Raw genomic sequence first — 16,099 nt, 5'->3', positions numbered from 1 at the left:
TATTTTCACATGATCTGCTGGCCTCTGGTTTTTATTAGTGTTTGTCTGATGTTTATATCACATACAGAAATATAATTGCAATCATATTATGAGTACCAATAGGTTATATTGACAGTTAGAATGAGTTAATGCAGCAAGTCAATATTTGCAGTGTTGCCTCTTCTTCTTTAAGACCTCTGTAATTCTCCCTGGCATGCTCTCAATCAACTTTTGGACCAAATCCTGACTGATAGCAGTCCATTCTTGCATAATCAATGCTTGCATTTTGCCAGAATTTGTTGGTTTTTGTTTGTCCACCCGTCTCTTGATGATTGACCACAAGTTCTCAATGGGATTAAGATCTGAGGAGTTTCCAGGCCATGGACCCAAAATCTCTATGTTTTGTTCCATGAGCCATTTAGTTATCACCTTTGCTTTATGGCAAGGTGCTCCATCATGCTGGAAAAGGCATTGTTGGGCGCCAAACTGCTCTTGGACAGTTGGGAGAAGTTGCTCTTGGAGGACATTCTGGTACCATTCTTTATTCATGGCTGTGTTTTTAGGCAAGACTGTGAGTGAGCCGATTCCCTTGGCTGAGAAGCAACCCCACACATGAATGGTTTCAGGATGCTTTACAGTTGGCATGAGACAAGACTGGTGGTAGCGCTCACCTCTTCTTCTCCGAATAAGCTGTTTTCCAGATGTCCCAAACAATCGAAAAGGGGATTCATCAGAGAAAATGACTTTGCCCCAGTCCTCAGCAGTCCACTCCCTGTACCTTTTGCAGAATATCAGTCGGTCCCTGATGTTTTTTTCTGGAGAGAAGTGGCTTCTTTGCTGCCTTCCTTGAAACCAGCCCTTGCTCAAAGAGTCTCCGCCTCACAGTGCGTGCAGAAGCACTCACACCAGCCTGCTGCCATTCCTGAGCAAGCTCGGCACTACTGGTAGTCCGATCCCGCAGCTGAAACAGTTTTAAGATACGGTCCTGGCGCTTGCTGGTCTTTCTTGGGCGCCCTGGAACCTTTTTGACAACAATGGAAGCTCTCTCCTTGAAGTTCTTGATGATGCGATAGATTGTTGACTGAGGTGCAATCTTTGTAGCTGCGATACTCTTCCCTGTTAGGCCATTTTTGTGCAGTGCAATGATGGCTGCACGTGTTTCTTTAGAGATAACCATGGTTAACTGAAGAGGAACAATGATACCAAGAACCAGCCTCCTTTTAAAGTGTCCAGTGATGTCATTCTTACTTAATCATGACAGATTGATCGCCAGCCCTGTCCTCATCAACACCCACACCTGTGTTAATGCATCAATCACTAAAACGATGTTAGCTGCTCCTTTTATGGCAGGACTGCAATGATGTTGAAATGTGTTTTGGGGGTTAAAGTTCATTTTCTGGGCAAATATTGACTTTGCAAGTACAGTAATTGCTGTTAAGCTGATCACTCTTTGACATTCAGGAGTATATGCAAATTGCCATTACAAAAAATGAATCAGTAAACTTTGGAAAAATTACTATTTGTCTCATTCTCAATACTTTTGGCCATGACTGTACAGTATGTGCTAGAATATAAAAACCTACCTAGACAAAACCAAAGAAAAATAAACAGACCTTTAAAAACATTAATTTGCAGTAGAAATCATCTACATAATTTGAAATAATATTTTAGATTTATTTGATATATTTACAATCAATAGAACATTTATGCCATATCTAAAATAAAGTTTGAATAAAAAAGCAGATTTTCTTTGTTGTGGCATCATCTTCTAGTGTAATATGCACATATACAGCCATCTTACCATTATCCCTATCATTGTGAGATTTAATCTTGACACGTGCAGGAAAGAGAAAGCAATAGCTTTGTGTGGCACCACTCATTCTATTTTTAAATCTAGCAATGGAAATTGCTAGATCTCTGTACAATGTAGTGCATACAACACTGAGCCAGAATATACCACACTGCTTCCAGTTTGTCAGGGAAAACAGCTAATGGTTGGTTAGGAATGACACTTTCAGAATAGACAGGAGTGGGATGGGAACCTGGCAATTTTAAACATTACCTTTTCAATATAGGTATCATTCTCGCTCAATCACTTACCAGTATCCAGGACTCTGTGCTCTCTTCTATCTGACTGTTCAACTCTAGAGGAAGGAATATAGAATTTCGCAATCTGCCCCCCACCTTTATTATTCTTTAACTATATTACAATAGAAAAGTATAGAATGAGGGGGTGGAGAGGGAGAAACATCTTTGTAAGTGTACCTGTCAAACAGCAGGGAGATACATAGCAGAAGTATGATTATATTTTACAGTTAACACCAAATACAGATTTAATAAGAAATAAAAGGTTAGAAATTCTGCCCTTCTCTATATGTCATGAAAGCTTCGGCGCTATTTAAATGGCTGCTTATTTAAAGAATTCTCTGGAACACTAAGCATACATGATTATTATCAGAAAATTTACTGACGTTGGACGACATAATGATGCTAAAAATATCCCAAGAATATACTGAGTATGCCAGAACATAAGATGTTCATATCTGCCCAGAAGGATGCTACAGGCACATTACAGATTTAAATACAAGCAAATGTAAAGGTTCCCTACTCTATCTCTTCTAGTTAAGCTATTCTAGCTGTTTCTTGTGTAGGAAGAGCCCAACCCTGAAACTAAGGGATCTTTATTTCTTTTTATGCATTAATTAGAAATTAGAAAATGAATTCAATGAGAATTGAACTCATGTCAAACTTTTAAGAATTCACTGAAATAGTCAATTAGCTCGGATTGCCAAAAAAGGGCTGCTGTCTTTCCACACATTGCAGAAGATTGTATTAGCCAGTAAAGGCTCACACGACCTTGGGCATGGCCGGGTGGTCTTCACCATAATGACTTGCAGTTTTACATCACATGGTGTACAGTAACACAGGCAATCAGGAGGGACTATCAGAGTCTGTATAAAAGCCGAGGCAGGGAATGCAGCAGCCATTTGGGAATGAATCTGGACTGTGAGAGAATGTTATAGATAACATTTTAGCAATAGAGAAAAGGAAAGAAAGCCTAAAACACTGAGTAATCATCATAGTATTGTGTGACAGGAGAGCAGTGAAGAACACTTACCATTTAAAAGTAAAAAGGGAGGTACTTTAATAAATCTGAAGTTTAACACATATTCTGGTTTATTTTTCACGTGTTTCTTTAAGCCTTGTTTCCATATGTATCTCATATATATTTCTAGTATATAACAAGCAAAAAGACCAACTAATAGTTGAAACTCCCTTGTGAAATATATACTAGAATATAATACTAAAATCACACATACAAAAAAACAAGACTTGCAGCTACTATAAGGGATGGGTGAACAAAAAAAACTAATTTCCCTTAAGTAAAATCTACATCACCTTTAATAGAGTCATTGGATCAGATTTCAGCTCCAAGCTTATATGGCCTTCAAATGAATAGAATTTGTGTCCCTATAGCCATATATGCCATTTATTAGGCAGTATGTCTTAAAAATGATGTTTCTAACTGTTGGTTATTCCCGCTAGTATGGAAGCAACCATTTTCTCTGCCACTCTTTTCTTATGAAAGCTGGTAATGATTGCAAGAGATGAGAGTAATATTCACCATAATGGGTATAAACAAACCGACAGCTACAATCTTCCTGTAGAAAACAAATGTAGATGTTGAAAACCACTTGACAATGATTTTTCAGGTGCTGCCTTTTCTATAGAATATGTAGTCATGCGTTATTTCTTTAAAGGAGAAGTTACTTTGTAGCATTTAAAGTAGTGCAAAGCAAGTAGAAGTCAACAGTTCATGGGTTTCTCATTATAACATTAAGTTTAGGCATGACTAAAAATGGTAGCTAATAGAAAAGAAAAACATAAAGTTTGAATAATGTTCTCAGCTCAAGATATAAAAACCACCATAATGATCATTATGATCTATAAACATAGGTGCAAAATTAGAAATAGTGAGTAACAATAAATTATTTATGAAAACTAGAGATGAGCAGATTTGGCAGAATTCAAATTCGCCTGTTCACTCTGGTTTTCTCGGGAAATTCGATTCACAGACATGTTAGCCTCTGTGAATCCCTTATTATGCAAGATGTAAAAAAAAGATGAAAAACATATACTCACTACACAGCACACCTCTCTGGCCACTACACTCCTCACTATCACCTGTCCGCTCCTCACTGCATCTTCTAATCACTGCCGCAAGTGCTGAATGTCCAAGGGCATGGAAGGTCCCAACGTCATGATGTGACAACAAGCACCATGACCTTCTGCGTGAAATGTACTAGGCCTCATCAGACTTGGAAGTCACGACTAGCATGAAGAGGCTTCGTGATGTAGTGCACACGGCGGTGATAAGAAGACGCAGCAAGGACTGGACAAGTGGTAGTAAGTGGCAGAGGGACAGTACAGGTGAACAGTAAGGTGAGTGCAAGTATTTTTTAGCCTTTAGATGGCCCTTTATGGTTTAACAAAACAGTGACCAGTGACTGCCATTTTGCTTAATCCATGCACAAGCTAATTACCAGAAATGTGGATTTCAGTAATATTTGAGCAGAATTAAATTCCACTAGAATATATTCACTCATTTCTAATGAACACCTATTTTTATAGCGCTACACACTGTAGTATAGAAAAGAGAACATCCTGAAATCAGTTACTGTTTCTGCTGTAGTTATATACCCTGAAGAGGAAGAATGAAACATACACTGAAAATAACAACCTGCTTACAGTGAAGCATGATGGTGGCTCAGTATTGTTCTCAAGTTGTTATGCTTCCCCTGAAGAGTGTGAAAGTCAAAATGGATTCAACAAAGTATCAGGAAATCTTAGAAGAAAATGTCATTGTTTCTAAACTGAAGCTTAGGCATCACTGGACCTTCCAAAAGGAAAAGGATCCCAAGCATACTTAGAACTTTGTTTAAAGAGAAGTCCTGCAAGCTTCTGGAGTGGCATCAAAGTTATCTTAATTTTACAAAGAAAATATTTGGTGGGTTTTAAAACCGGTGGTCGCTTCACGCAAACTCATGAATATTAGTGAACTGGAGGCTATTGCCAATGAGCAATGAGCTAGGATTCCTCAGGAACGCTGCCAGAAGCTTGTGTCTGGCTATGCGTAATGTTAGTACAGCACCCATTTGCTGTTATGACCAGATTCTAAGTATTGCTGCAAAGATGATTGCCATAAAGGGGTTGAATAATTCTATGGCTATGTTCCCACATGTTGACATGTTGTGTTTTTTTTACCTCAGAAATCTGCTGCAAAACTGATCTCTGGTAGGAAATCAGCTGCATCAGAAACGCAGGTTTTGCTGCATTTTTTTTATGAATTTTTTTCAGCTTCTTTTCAGTGTTTTTTTCACTGTCCTTCTGTCTCTATTTATGCATGTACATAAATTGCTGTGAAAAAAAGAACCCCATTCTATTTTGCCATCAAAAACGCTGAAAAAAAGCGCAAAAATGTAACTGCGTTTTTTGGTGAATTGTTTCAGCGTTTTTTTCACCACTCATTACTTCCTATGGGTGAAAATACGCTGAAAAAACGCTGAGAAGAAGAAGACATACTCTATTTTCCAAAAATCCAACCAAGGCGCAAAATATGCAGCAAAAAAAACCCAAGATGTGTGAACAGAGATTTCTGGTTTCTCATAGACTTTGCTGGTACTACAAAACGCAGCTGAAAATTTGCATAAAAAACTGCAGCAAAATACGCTGAAAAATCCAACGTGTGTGAACATAGCCTAAGACTGCAGTAGTCATTAAAAGGGGCATTAGTGTTAAATTTAGGAAAACAATGCTTGTTATATTAGTAGTGTTGAGTCATTTAAATTATTGTTTGATTAGTTTATTGCAAATAGCAGAAATGTAAATTTTCCTAATATTCAACTGGAGTTGAATCATTTTGGTGGCAATTGTATAATATTATTTTTCAATTGTAAGTACGATTTGCTTCTCTGTTTCTTTATGACAAGATTTTAATATATTAAACTTAGAGGAGCATATAACTAGGCCAACGCTGAAAATTAAAAAATTGGCGTATGTATTAATGCGAGGGCCATTTTCCTAGTAAATGTCTAAGTAGTAGCTTGTATGCTTTTATCAGTAATGTTCAACAGCTTGTATACTTCAATCAGTATTGTAAACTTATTTGTGTGGTAATGAAGCTAACATATTGTATGCACTGGTATTACACGGTATTTGTGTTGTGTGAATGCATATAAAGATATTCCAAAGAGAGATTGAAGATAATGCTTGAGCCAAAAATGGATGCAGCTTGTGTGCATCTCTGGTTTAATATGAAAAGCTTTTACTCTGCACTAAACCAATCCCCTTCTACAGCCTGGCTGAGCTCCTGTTACTCTATGAGAATCTTATAGGGTATACGATTAACATATAAATACGCAGGAGTGAGAATGCCTGCAAGTTCAATTATTTCACACTCAATCTCCCTGAGATTGGACCTCTCTCTAAAGCTATTTCTGAAAACCTTTCCATCATTTGGAGACTTTAAATCACTCTCCTGCTCATCACTGCCCATCTAACAGGGCCCTGACACTTTAACCCGTTGGTTTCTTTAGAATAAGAAGTTGGGAGTGCCAACTGAAGAAACAAAAGTTAATGATAACAATACGTATGTGTATATACTGCAACATTAACTCACAGCACAATACTGTACAAAATTATCTTAAAGGGAACCTGTCATGTCCCCATGTGCTATTAACTAGTGATGAGCGAGCATTAAAATGCTCGGGTACTTGCTGTTCGAGTGGAGCAAATTGGAATGCTCGAGTGCTCGATCCGAGCCCAATGTAAGTGTGGCGCCCCATGGGCTGGTTGCCACAGTAGTGTTGCCTCCTTCACCGGAGGTGATATTACGTTTGGAAGCAGGAGGAGCTCGTCACGTCAGGTAAACCCCACATGCACACACAGGTTCTGATCCCTGACCTGAAGGGGGAGCTCTACATCCTATTTTGGGGAGCTGCCTTTTCTGGTTGGGGGGGGAGTTAGTCAGTGAGTGTGAGAGGGAAGGAAGAGGGGGAGAAAGCAGCAGAGGGAGAAGGAGAAAGTTCTGGGGAGCAGAGCAAGTCAAGAGCTCACCCCAGGCAGCGGAGCAGAGGACGCCAGAGTCCTGGGTTGTACGGGCATTGCACATCCCTGCAACCGAATCTGGGGGACAGGAGACTGCAAGTTTTATGGCCACAAGGAGAGGCCCGGCAGAACTAGACCCCGGGGCTGCACCCAAGAGGGTAGTACCCATTATAGGTTTGCATCGCCTGCTAGTACGGAGCTTAGGGCAGGAGTGAAGAAAAGGGACCGCATGATAGCTCACAGGCAGCAGGGCCCACAACAGAGTAGCGCAGTAGGCAGGCCTCCAAACCCACCTGACGGGGTGGACTAGCTTGCTTCCAGGCTGACCGGACCCTCCTGGACCTAGTGACCAGTGCTCCGGACTCCACAACTTTCTCTGCAGTAAAGGGAACCGGACTGCATTCCTCGTGTCTGTCTTCTTTTTCTGTGGCTCCCCGCAGCTGTGCTACCACCGTGACTATCATTACTGTTGCCGCCCTGCTCTCTGCACCCTGTTTCCCCCACCGCCATCCTTCATATAAGCTTTCTCAATCCCTGGGGGCAAGCTTCACCTGTGGGAAGTGTTTCATCCCAGCTGCTATACCATCTATCCCCCAGGGTCCACACAACAGCGCTGGTCATCCCTGACTAGGCACCACAGGTTGCATCACATAAAGACTACGAATCCCCTGTAAATACTTCCTTCATCAGCTCGGCCAGGGCCACGGAGCTGGGCCACTGCCATTGTGACCTCCCTGGAAAACTGCCGGCCCAGCTACCGAGTACCCTAGGCCCTTACGGCCTACAACTGGCGTCACGAACAGGATTCACGGACCACGTTAACTGGGTCCTGTGTGCCACAAAGACTGTTTACAACTGTATAAACCGCAGACATTACTGTAGCACATGCAGAGTTAATGATATGTGGGGTGTCCCATCGTGGGTGGAGCCTAAAAAACTGTGCCAAAATAGGCCCCTCCCACTTGCATAGACTGTACCAGAGTTGTCTGTCACTCAGGCTGAAAGGTGCCAGCCTTTCCCTTTGCATCAGACTGAGGGGGGAGATTGTCACCTCCCCCTGCAGAGGGCTGTGTGATCCCATCTTTCCAGCTACTGCAGCCCTGTGCTGTGTGATCCGATCCATCCAGCTGCTGCAGCCCTGTTCTGTGTGTTCCCAGCTGTTGCAGCTCTGTGGATACAACACAAGTGAGAGAAGCTGTGTAGCCAGATTGCGGCTGTACAGTGACCAGCAGAGCAGTATCGATTACCGGATGTGCAAGGAGCGATGACATAAGCATCTGGAGCGGTGAGTCCTACCCCGGCAAGGGTGAACTGGGGGGGAGAAAGATGCCCAACTTAGGCAAAGCTCCAACAGCGGGGTGCTGCTGCAGCCGCCATAATGCCACTGTCTATGCCATATATCCTAGGAGCGGTCTGGTTACCACAATACTCAGGGGAGTCGCATACCCTTAGCGATTTCAAAGAGAGACTGCGTAGCCTGTTTGACGTTTACCCCTTGGTCGAAGGGCAGAAGGTCAGCATTCTAATCGGTCAGCTAACTGGTACCGCGCAGAGGGAAGTCAAGTACTGGCCGGACACTGATAAAGGGACAGTCAAGCACATCTTAACAAAGCTACAAGACAGTTTTGATACCCGCACCGCAGCAGAAATAAAAATGGGGTTCTTTGGCTGCAAACAAAGGGTGCAGGACAGTTTGAGAGACTATGCCCTCAACCTACAGGAGGCACTGCGAGCCATGAAGCAGATTGATCCTGGAGGCGTGCAGGAGGAGAAGAGGCTATTAACAGAGCAATTTATAGAAGGACTGCTGTCTACCATGCATAAGACCCAATTGCGTATAATGTCCTTACAAAACCCTGACATGAAATTTGCTCAATTTAAGGACAGGGCAATCCGTGTGCTACGAGAGACGACCACTAGCGATACCGCGCCCACTAAACTCCCAGCAATACTCTACCACCAGGAGGCAGTGTCTTTGCCACAGGAACCTGTTCAGGCTGATGTCCTGACACTAAGTAACGAACTTTCTGCAGACATATGCCTACAGGTACAAGAACTAACCAGAAGTGTGGCTGCGTTGGCAAAAACAGTGCAGTCTTTGCAAGTCTCTTCCCCTACAGAGATGATCCAGCTGGCCTCGAGTCCGGATGACCTGCCATGGCGACGACAGAAGAGGATCCCATCCACACGCACCAAAGGAAGAGGCACCGACTGCTACGACCCGACCGGGCGGCCCATCTGCCGACGCTGCGACAAGATGGGTCACATTGCAAGGTGGTGTCCGTTAAATGAACGACCCCTGGGGCAGAGGACCAACCCCCAGGAGTAAAGCAACCTGTTCCACACAACTGGAGGGACAAGTACATAGGGTGATGGCTGATCCTGCCCGTCATGATTGATGGCATTCCATTGAACGCTCTCTTGGACACTGGTTCCCAAGTGACCACGATGTCTCATATCCTTTTCAAATGCTATTGGACTGACACTGACCTTACCCATCACCCTGATGATGACTTGACTATAGTAGCAAGTAACGGTCAGCCCTTACCTCAAGTGAGATATAAAGAGGTGACCATTCAGGTGGGGAGAGTGGAACTTGAATCGCAGGGTTTGATAATTGTGGACATTGTTAATCGTGAATGCCATCCCATGATCACCCTAGGTACAAACATTATTGAAAACTGTCTTGGTGAGATAATTGTGTTGTTACAGCAGGTAGCTGAAACCGCCATCTTCAGACAACGAGTCCTGCACAAAGAGATAAGAGCAATCATGCAAAGACAACAGGTAGAGTTGTCCGGTGGAGAGATTGGCAGCGTAAGGGTGAGTGACCGGTACCCCATTGTGCTACCCCCCAAGAGTGAAATGATGATATGGTGTAGGGCAGCTATGGGCATCAGAGGCCAAGACTACCAGGCCTTGGTAGAGCCCATTTACTCTGACAGCAGACCCACTATCCTGACAGCCTGAGAGGTGGTTGATGTCAGAAAGGGGAGGTACCCATACGGGTATTAAATTGTGGGGAAAAAGAGGGCAACTTACCCAGGTACGCTACAGTAGCCATGCTCTTTACTGTTAGTAATAACTAGTGATGAGCGAGCATGCTCGCTACTGCTCGGTGCTCGCCCGAGCATCTCACTGCTCGAGATGCTCGGCACTCGCCGAGTTTTTCCGGGTTGCTCGGGCGGGAACTCGGGTCCCCTCCCTGCATATTTGGCGCTCTTTAGAGAGCCAATGAACATGCAGGGATTGCCTGCCATGCACTGTAATGCCGTAGCCATGTTGGTTGTCGGCATTACAGTGATTGGCTGGCCGCACAGCGTCATCAGGTCTATAGCAGACCTGGCACCGCCATGCTCGTCACAGTCACTCCGGATCAGACAGTGTAGGGAGAGCTGCTGCTGTGTCAGGGAGAGATTTGATCGTGTATTAGGTAGTGTAGGGAGAAAAACCGTACATTACACATATCCATCTTAACAAACAGTCCTTCTGAGGACTAATCCATCTGCAGAGATATCAGGCAGGCAGGGTGTTTAGGCAGGGAGTGTATATATCAGACTGCAGTGAATATAGCACAAGAGGCTCCATTCCAATTCAGCCTTCTGCTGCTGTTAGATATTTCTAGAAATAGGCCCAGGTCTCAGGGGCCAGGAATACTTTTCTTTGGATCTTATTCCTCATTATTTGCTTAAAAAGCAATCCAGAGAACACCATTTTTTCTGCGCCATTTACTGTTGGCACTGCAGAATACAGCCAGGTCCTTTCCATATTAGAGCGCTAAAAATCCAGCTATTTGAAATTGTGTTTTCTCCGTCAAAAGGATCACATATGCGTTGTCAGAAAATACTACCATTTCTGGCCTCCATTAAAAATTTCCTTTAGTGTGTCAGTGAAGCAATTCACCGCAGTTTGCTGTTCAAACTACTTACCTACAGGCCAGGTATTTAAAACTCTGTTTTCGCCATCACATGGATCACATATAAGTTGTCAGAAAATACTGCCATTTTTGCCCTCCATTAAAAATTTCCTTTAGTGTGTCATTGAAGCAATTCACCGCAGTTTGCTGTTCAAACTACTTACCTACAGGCCAGGTATTGAAAACTCTTTTTTCTCTATTACACGGATCACATATAAGTTCGCTCCAAACTCAGTCATTTGTATTGAGCGTGGAAGATACTGTCCTCCATTTAAAATGGGCAAGGCACGTGGCAAGGGACGCGGAACTGGACGTGATGGTAATGGTGCATGCAGAGGCCGAGGACAAGGCCGTGGGCAAGTCGAAATTGTGCCACAACAAACACCCACATCTTTTCGCCTGACCTTCCTGTCCCAATTTCTAGGGGACCGCAGCACACCACTATTGAACCCAGAGCAGTGTTAAAAGGTTGTTGGTTGGATAGCGGATAATGCTTCCAGTCACTTAGCCACCACCACCACCACCCTGTCTTCCACATGGTCGTCTCAGTATCCGTGAGTCTGGATCGCAAATTCCTCACTCTGAACATCCTTCCTCCCACCATGCCGAGTACCCAGAGACAACTGATCCCACACTTGGACACTATGAAGAGCTGTTCACGTTTACATTTATAGATTTGGGCCTCTCGCCCGGTCCACTTGAAGCGGGGAAAGAGGAGATCTCGTGTAGCGATGCCCAAATATTTGAGCAGCCACGGTCACAAGAAGGTGACAGTGGGAAAGTGTCACAAGAGGTGGATGATGATGAGACACAATTGCCAGAAAGTCAGGAGGAGGACCAGGGTGCGGAAGTGGAAGACGAGGTGGTGGATGATATAGTAACTGACCCAACCTGGCAGGAGGACATGCAGAGCAAGGACAGCAGCACACAGGGGGAGGGAGGCAGAGCACCCCAACAGGCAGGAAGAAGCAGTGTGGTGGCCGCAGACAGAAGTCAGGCAACCGTTCCCCGTAACAACAACACAAAGGACAGTACAACTGTTAGGTCTTCCCGAGTCTGGTTGTTTTTTAAAGACTCTGCCGATAACCCCAAAAAGGCCATTTGCACCACCTGCCTAGCCTGCATCAGCAGGAGTGGCAAAACGACCAGCCTGACCACTACCAACATGATCAGGCACATGGCAGCAAAGCACCCGACTTTGTGGGCCAAACCCCAGGGTCCAGGAACAGTGTCTGCGGGTGGCACCATTGCTTCTTCCGCTGTTGTGCATGCAAGCCAATCCCCTGTCCATGGTGCATGTGAAGATGCCTCCTGCTCTGCACCTGTCGTTGCACGCTCTCAAGTAGCAGCATCAGGAAGAAGGTCCATGTCCATGTCCCAGCGCAGCGTTCAGTTGTCCATACCCCAGTCCTTGGAACGCAAGCGCAAATATGCAGCCAACACCCAACAGGCCACACTACTAAATTCTCACATTTCACGACTGCTTGCAGTCGAAATGTTGCCTTTTAGGCTCGTGGAGACAGAAGCATTCCGCAACCTAATGGCGGCGGCCGTCCCTCGGTACTCGGTCCCCAGCAGCCACTATATCTCCTGGTGTGCCGTCCCCGCATTACACAAGCACGTGTCCTAAAACATTAGCCGTGCTCTCAACAACGCAGTTACCGGTAAAGTCCACCTAACCACGGACACGTGGACAAGTGCTTGAGGGCAGGGATGGTACATCTCGCTGACGGCACACTGGGTTAACATAGTGGAAGCCGGGACCCAGCCGGACCTTGGGACGGAACACTTCCTCCCAACGCCAAGGATTGTGGGCCCTAGGTCAATCAGGGTTGCCCCCACGGTCTACAGCTCCTGCACCTCATCCTCCTCAGCCTCCTCCTCCTCTTCAGCGTCCATCTCTGAAATGACCACATCAGTCACAAGCTGGAAGCACTGCAGCACTGCCTCGGCCAAGCGGCAACAGGCTGTGCTGAAGCTAATGTGCTTAGCTGACAAACCGAACAATGCTGAAGAGTTGTGGACATCTCTGAAAGAGCAGGTAGATCTGTGGCTCACACCGCTGAATCTACAGCCAGGCATGGTCATGTGTGACAATGGCCGGAACCTGGAAACGGCTCTGAGGCGAAGCGAGCTCACACACGTACCATGCCTGGCCCATGTGCTTAACCTCGTGGTTCAGCGGTTTTCAAATCCTACCCGGAGCTGACGGATCTGCTTATTAAAGTGCGCCGCCTGTGTGCCCATTTTAGAAAGTCAGCTACAGCTTCCGCCGCCCTTTCTGTGCTTCAGCAGCGTTTGCAGCTTCCGGCTCAAAGACTGGTGTGTGATGTCCCCACGCGTTGGAACTTTACACTGCAGATGTTGGGAAGGATTTGTGAGCAGAAGAGGGCAGTTGTTGAGTACCAGCATCAACAAGGCCATCGGTATTCAGTTCAGACTCCACACATAAGACCTCAGGAGTGGACATGGATGTCAGACATATGTACCATCCTCCAAATCTTTGAACACTCCACGAAGATGATGAGCGGCGATGACGCCATAATTAGCGTCACCATCCCGCTTCTCTGTCTTCTGAAATGCTCTCTGCTCACAATCAAAGAGGATGCATTGCAGGCTGAGCACGATGAGATGGAGCAATGAACCATACAGGATGATTACACACAGCCAAGCCTCCTCTCATCCCAATGTAGTTTGGTTGACAACTAGGAAGAGGAGGAGGAGTAGGAAGGACAGGAGCTAGTTTCATGCACTATAGACGGTACTACCTGCACAGCTGTCATACCGTCTGTTCAGCGTGGATGGTCAGAGGACAGAGTGGAGGAGGAGGAGGAGGAGAGCATGGTCAGTCATCCTCTTGGTGAGGACACGGAAGTCTTGCCTGTTAGTAGTCTGGCACGCATGGCCGAGTTTATGCTACGCTGCCTTTCCCATGACCCTTGCGTTCTCAAAATTTTGGGTGACAGTCATTACTGGTTGGTGACACTTCTAGACCCACGCTACAAGAAGAACTTTAAATCTCTTATTCCTGAGGTGGACAGGTCTACAAAAATGGGGCTGTACCAGAAGGCCCTTGTTACGGAACTGTTAAAAAAATTCCCATCTGAAAACGCTGGCGGCAGAGTGCACACTTCGTTGGACAACCAAGGAGTACAGGCGAGAGAGACACAACTTCATCTAGCAGAGGCAGGGGAACACTGTCAAAGTTCTGGGAGAGTTTTCTCAGACCCTCCCATCGGACAGGCCCTGAGGCGCGGGGTACTCTCACAAGGAGTGCAAAGTTTGGGAAGATGCTGAGGAAGTACCTTGCCAACTGTACCAATGTCCTCCGTAATTCCGCTGTGTCTTATAATTATTGGGTATCCAAGCTGAATACGTGGAATTAACTGGCTCTCTACGCCTTGGAGGTCCTGGCCTGCCCTGCAGCCAGCGTTTTATCAGAGCTGGTTTTTAGTGCCACTGGGGGAATTATAACTGATAAGCACATCCGCCTGTCAACTTAAAAATGGTGACAGGCTGACTCTTGTAAAAATGAACAAGGGCAGGATTGGGCCAGACTTCTCAACACCACCGAATGATAGCAGCATAACATAAACTCCAATCCAGTGTCTTTTCTTGGGAGGTGTATTCCCATGCACCTTTTTACACCCAACACATGGGTATACGCTTCCTGATTTTGGCTATTTGCTCTTGTCCTCCTCCTTCTGCTCATCCTCCACCACCATATCACCAGGGTGACCGTGGTCCGTGGTGCAACACCCACCTAATTTTTTTTAAGGGTGTTTATGATGCCCGTAAAAAATTTTTTTTATACAGTATGTTCATGTATACCCCCCAGAGGTAAATGTTTGTCAGCCCATACACTTAGTGCATGGGCATTACAAGTATAGGAGGCCCGCTCCTTTCTAATGGGAAATTTTTTTTTATGAGGCCCTCCTCCACGTCTCTTCCAAGGGGCATTGAAGTGCCTCCAAGTTTTTGGCAGCCCTTGCATTCACTGCATAGGCCAACACTATGGGAGACTCTCTCCTTTCTAATGGGAATTTGTCGTTACTGTGGCCCTGCCCCATGTGTCTTTAAATTCTTAGTGGTGTTTTTACTAAAATTGGTCAGCCGTTGGACTCACGGCATACCCTATAACTGTATAGCAGACTCTCTCCTTTCTAATGGGAACATGTCGTACCTTATTACTGTGGCCCTGCTCCATGTGTCGTTAAATTCTTAGTGGTGTTTTTACTAAAATTGCTCAGCCGTTGGACTCACTGTATACCCTATAACTGTATAGCAGACTCTCTCCTTTCTAATGGGAACATGTCATACCTTGTTACTGTGGCCCTGCTCCATGTGTCTTTAAATTCTTAGTGGTGTTTTTACTAAAATTGGTCAGCCGTTGGACTCACTGCATACCCTATAACTGTATAGCAGACCATCTCCTTTCAAATGGGAACATGTCGTACCTTGTTACTGTGGCCCTGCTCTGTGTGTCTTTAAATGCTTAGTGGGGTTTTTTCTAAAATTGGTCAGCCGTTGGACTCACTGCATACCAGGGGCGGACACAGACTGTAGTGGGCCCCTGTGCAAGAAATTTTTGGGGGCCCCCCCCCTGCCTTTCATAGGGCAACAAAGTTATGTAAACATATAGATTGTAATATTTATTTAGAACGCAACTATCAAATCTAAATAGTAAAGTTGTTTCATTTTTTAATATGATCATAAAAACTAATAGGAAGATAGTTGTTACCTACCTGCCTGTTCTACCTACCAATTGCATAGGTCAGTCACAAACCTCTCCAGCCAGTGATTCTGCTGCTTCATGTCAACAGACAGCTCTTAATCTTCTAGGCTGCTCTGTTGAAGGGGAGTAACTGCCAACATCATGCTGTTTAACAGCTGTCTCCACACAGTTATGTAGTGGGACCTGTCTGTTAATCAGCATGACATCAGCAGCCACGCTCCATCAACAAAGCAGAGCGGAAAAGAAGCTGCTGTAATGTTGATGTGATGTCAGAGAAAGCCACAGGAGCAGTCATTGACCACTCTGAGCAGAGATCTAGATCTGGGCAGAACTGGCTGGTAGTTAGAAACTACCTGTCTGTT

Source organism: Phyllobates terribilis, unplaced genomic scaffold (genome assembly GCF_046119375.1).
Source record: "Phyllobates terribilis strain yellow unplaced genomic scaffold, ASM4611937v1 Scaffold_2__4_contigs__length_985480577, whole genome shotgun sequence".
In the NCBI taxonomy this organism is placed as follows: Eukaryota; Metazoa; Chordata; class Amphibia; order Anura; family Dendrobatidae; genus Phyllobates; species Phyllobates terribilis.
The sequence above is the reverse complement of the archived record's forward strand: the minus strand, read 5'-3'. Positions refer to the sequence as shown.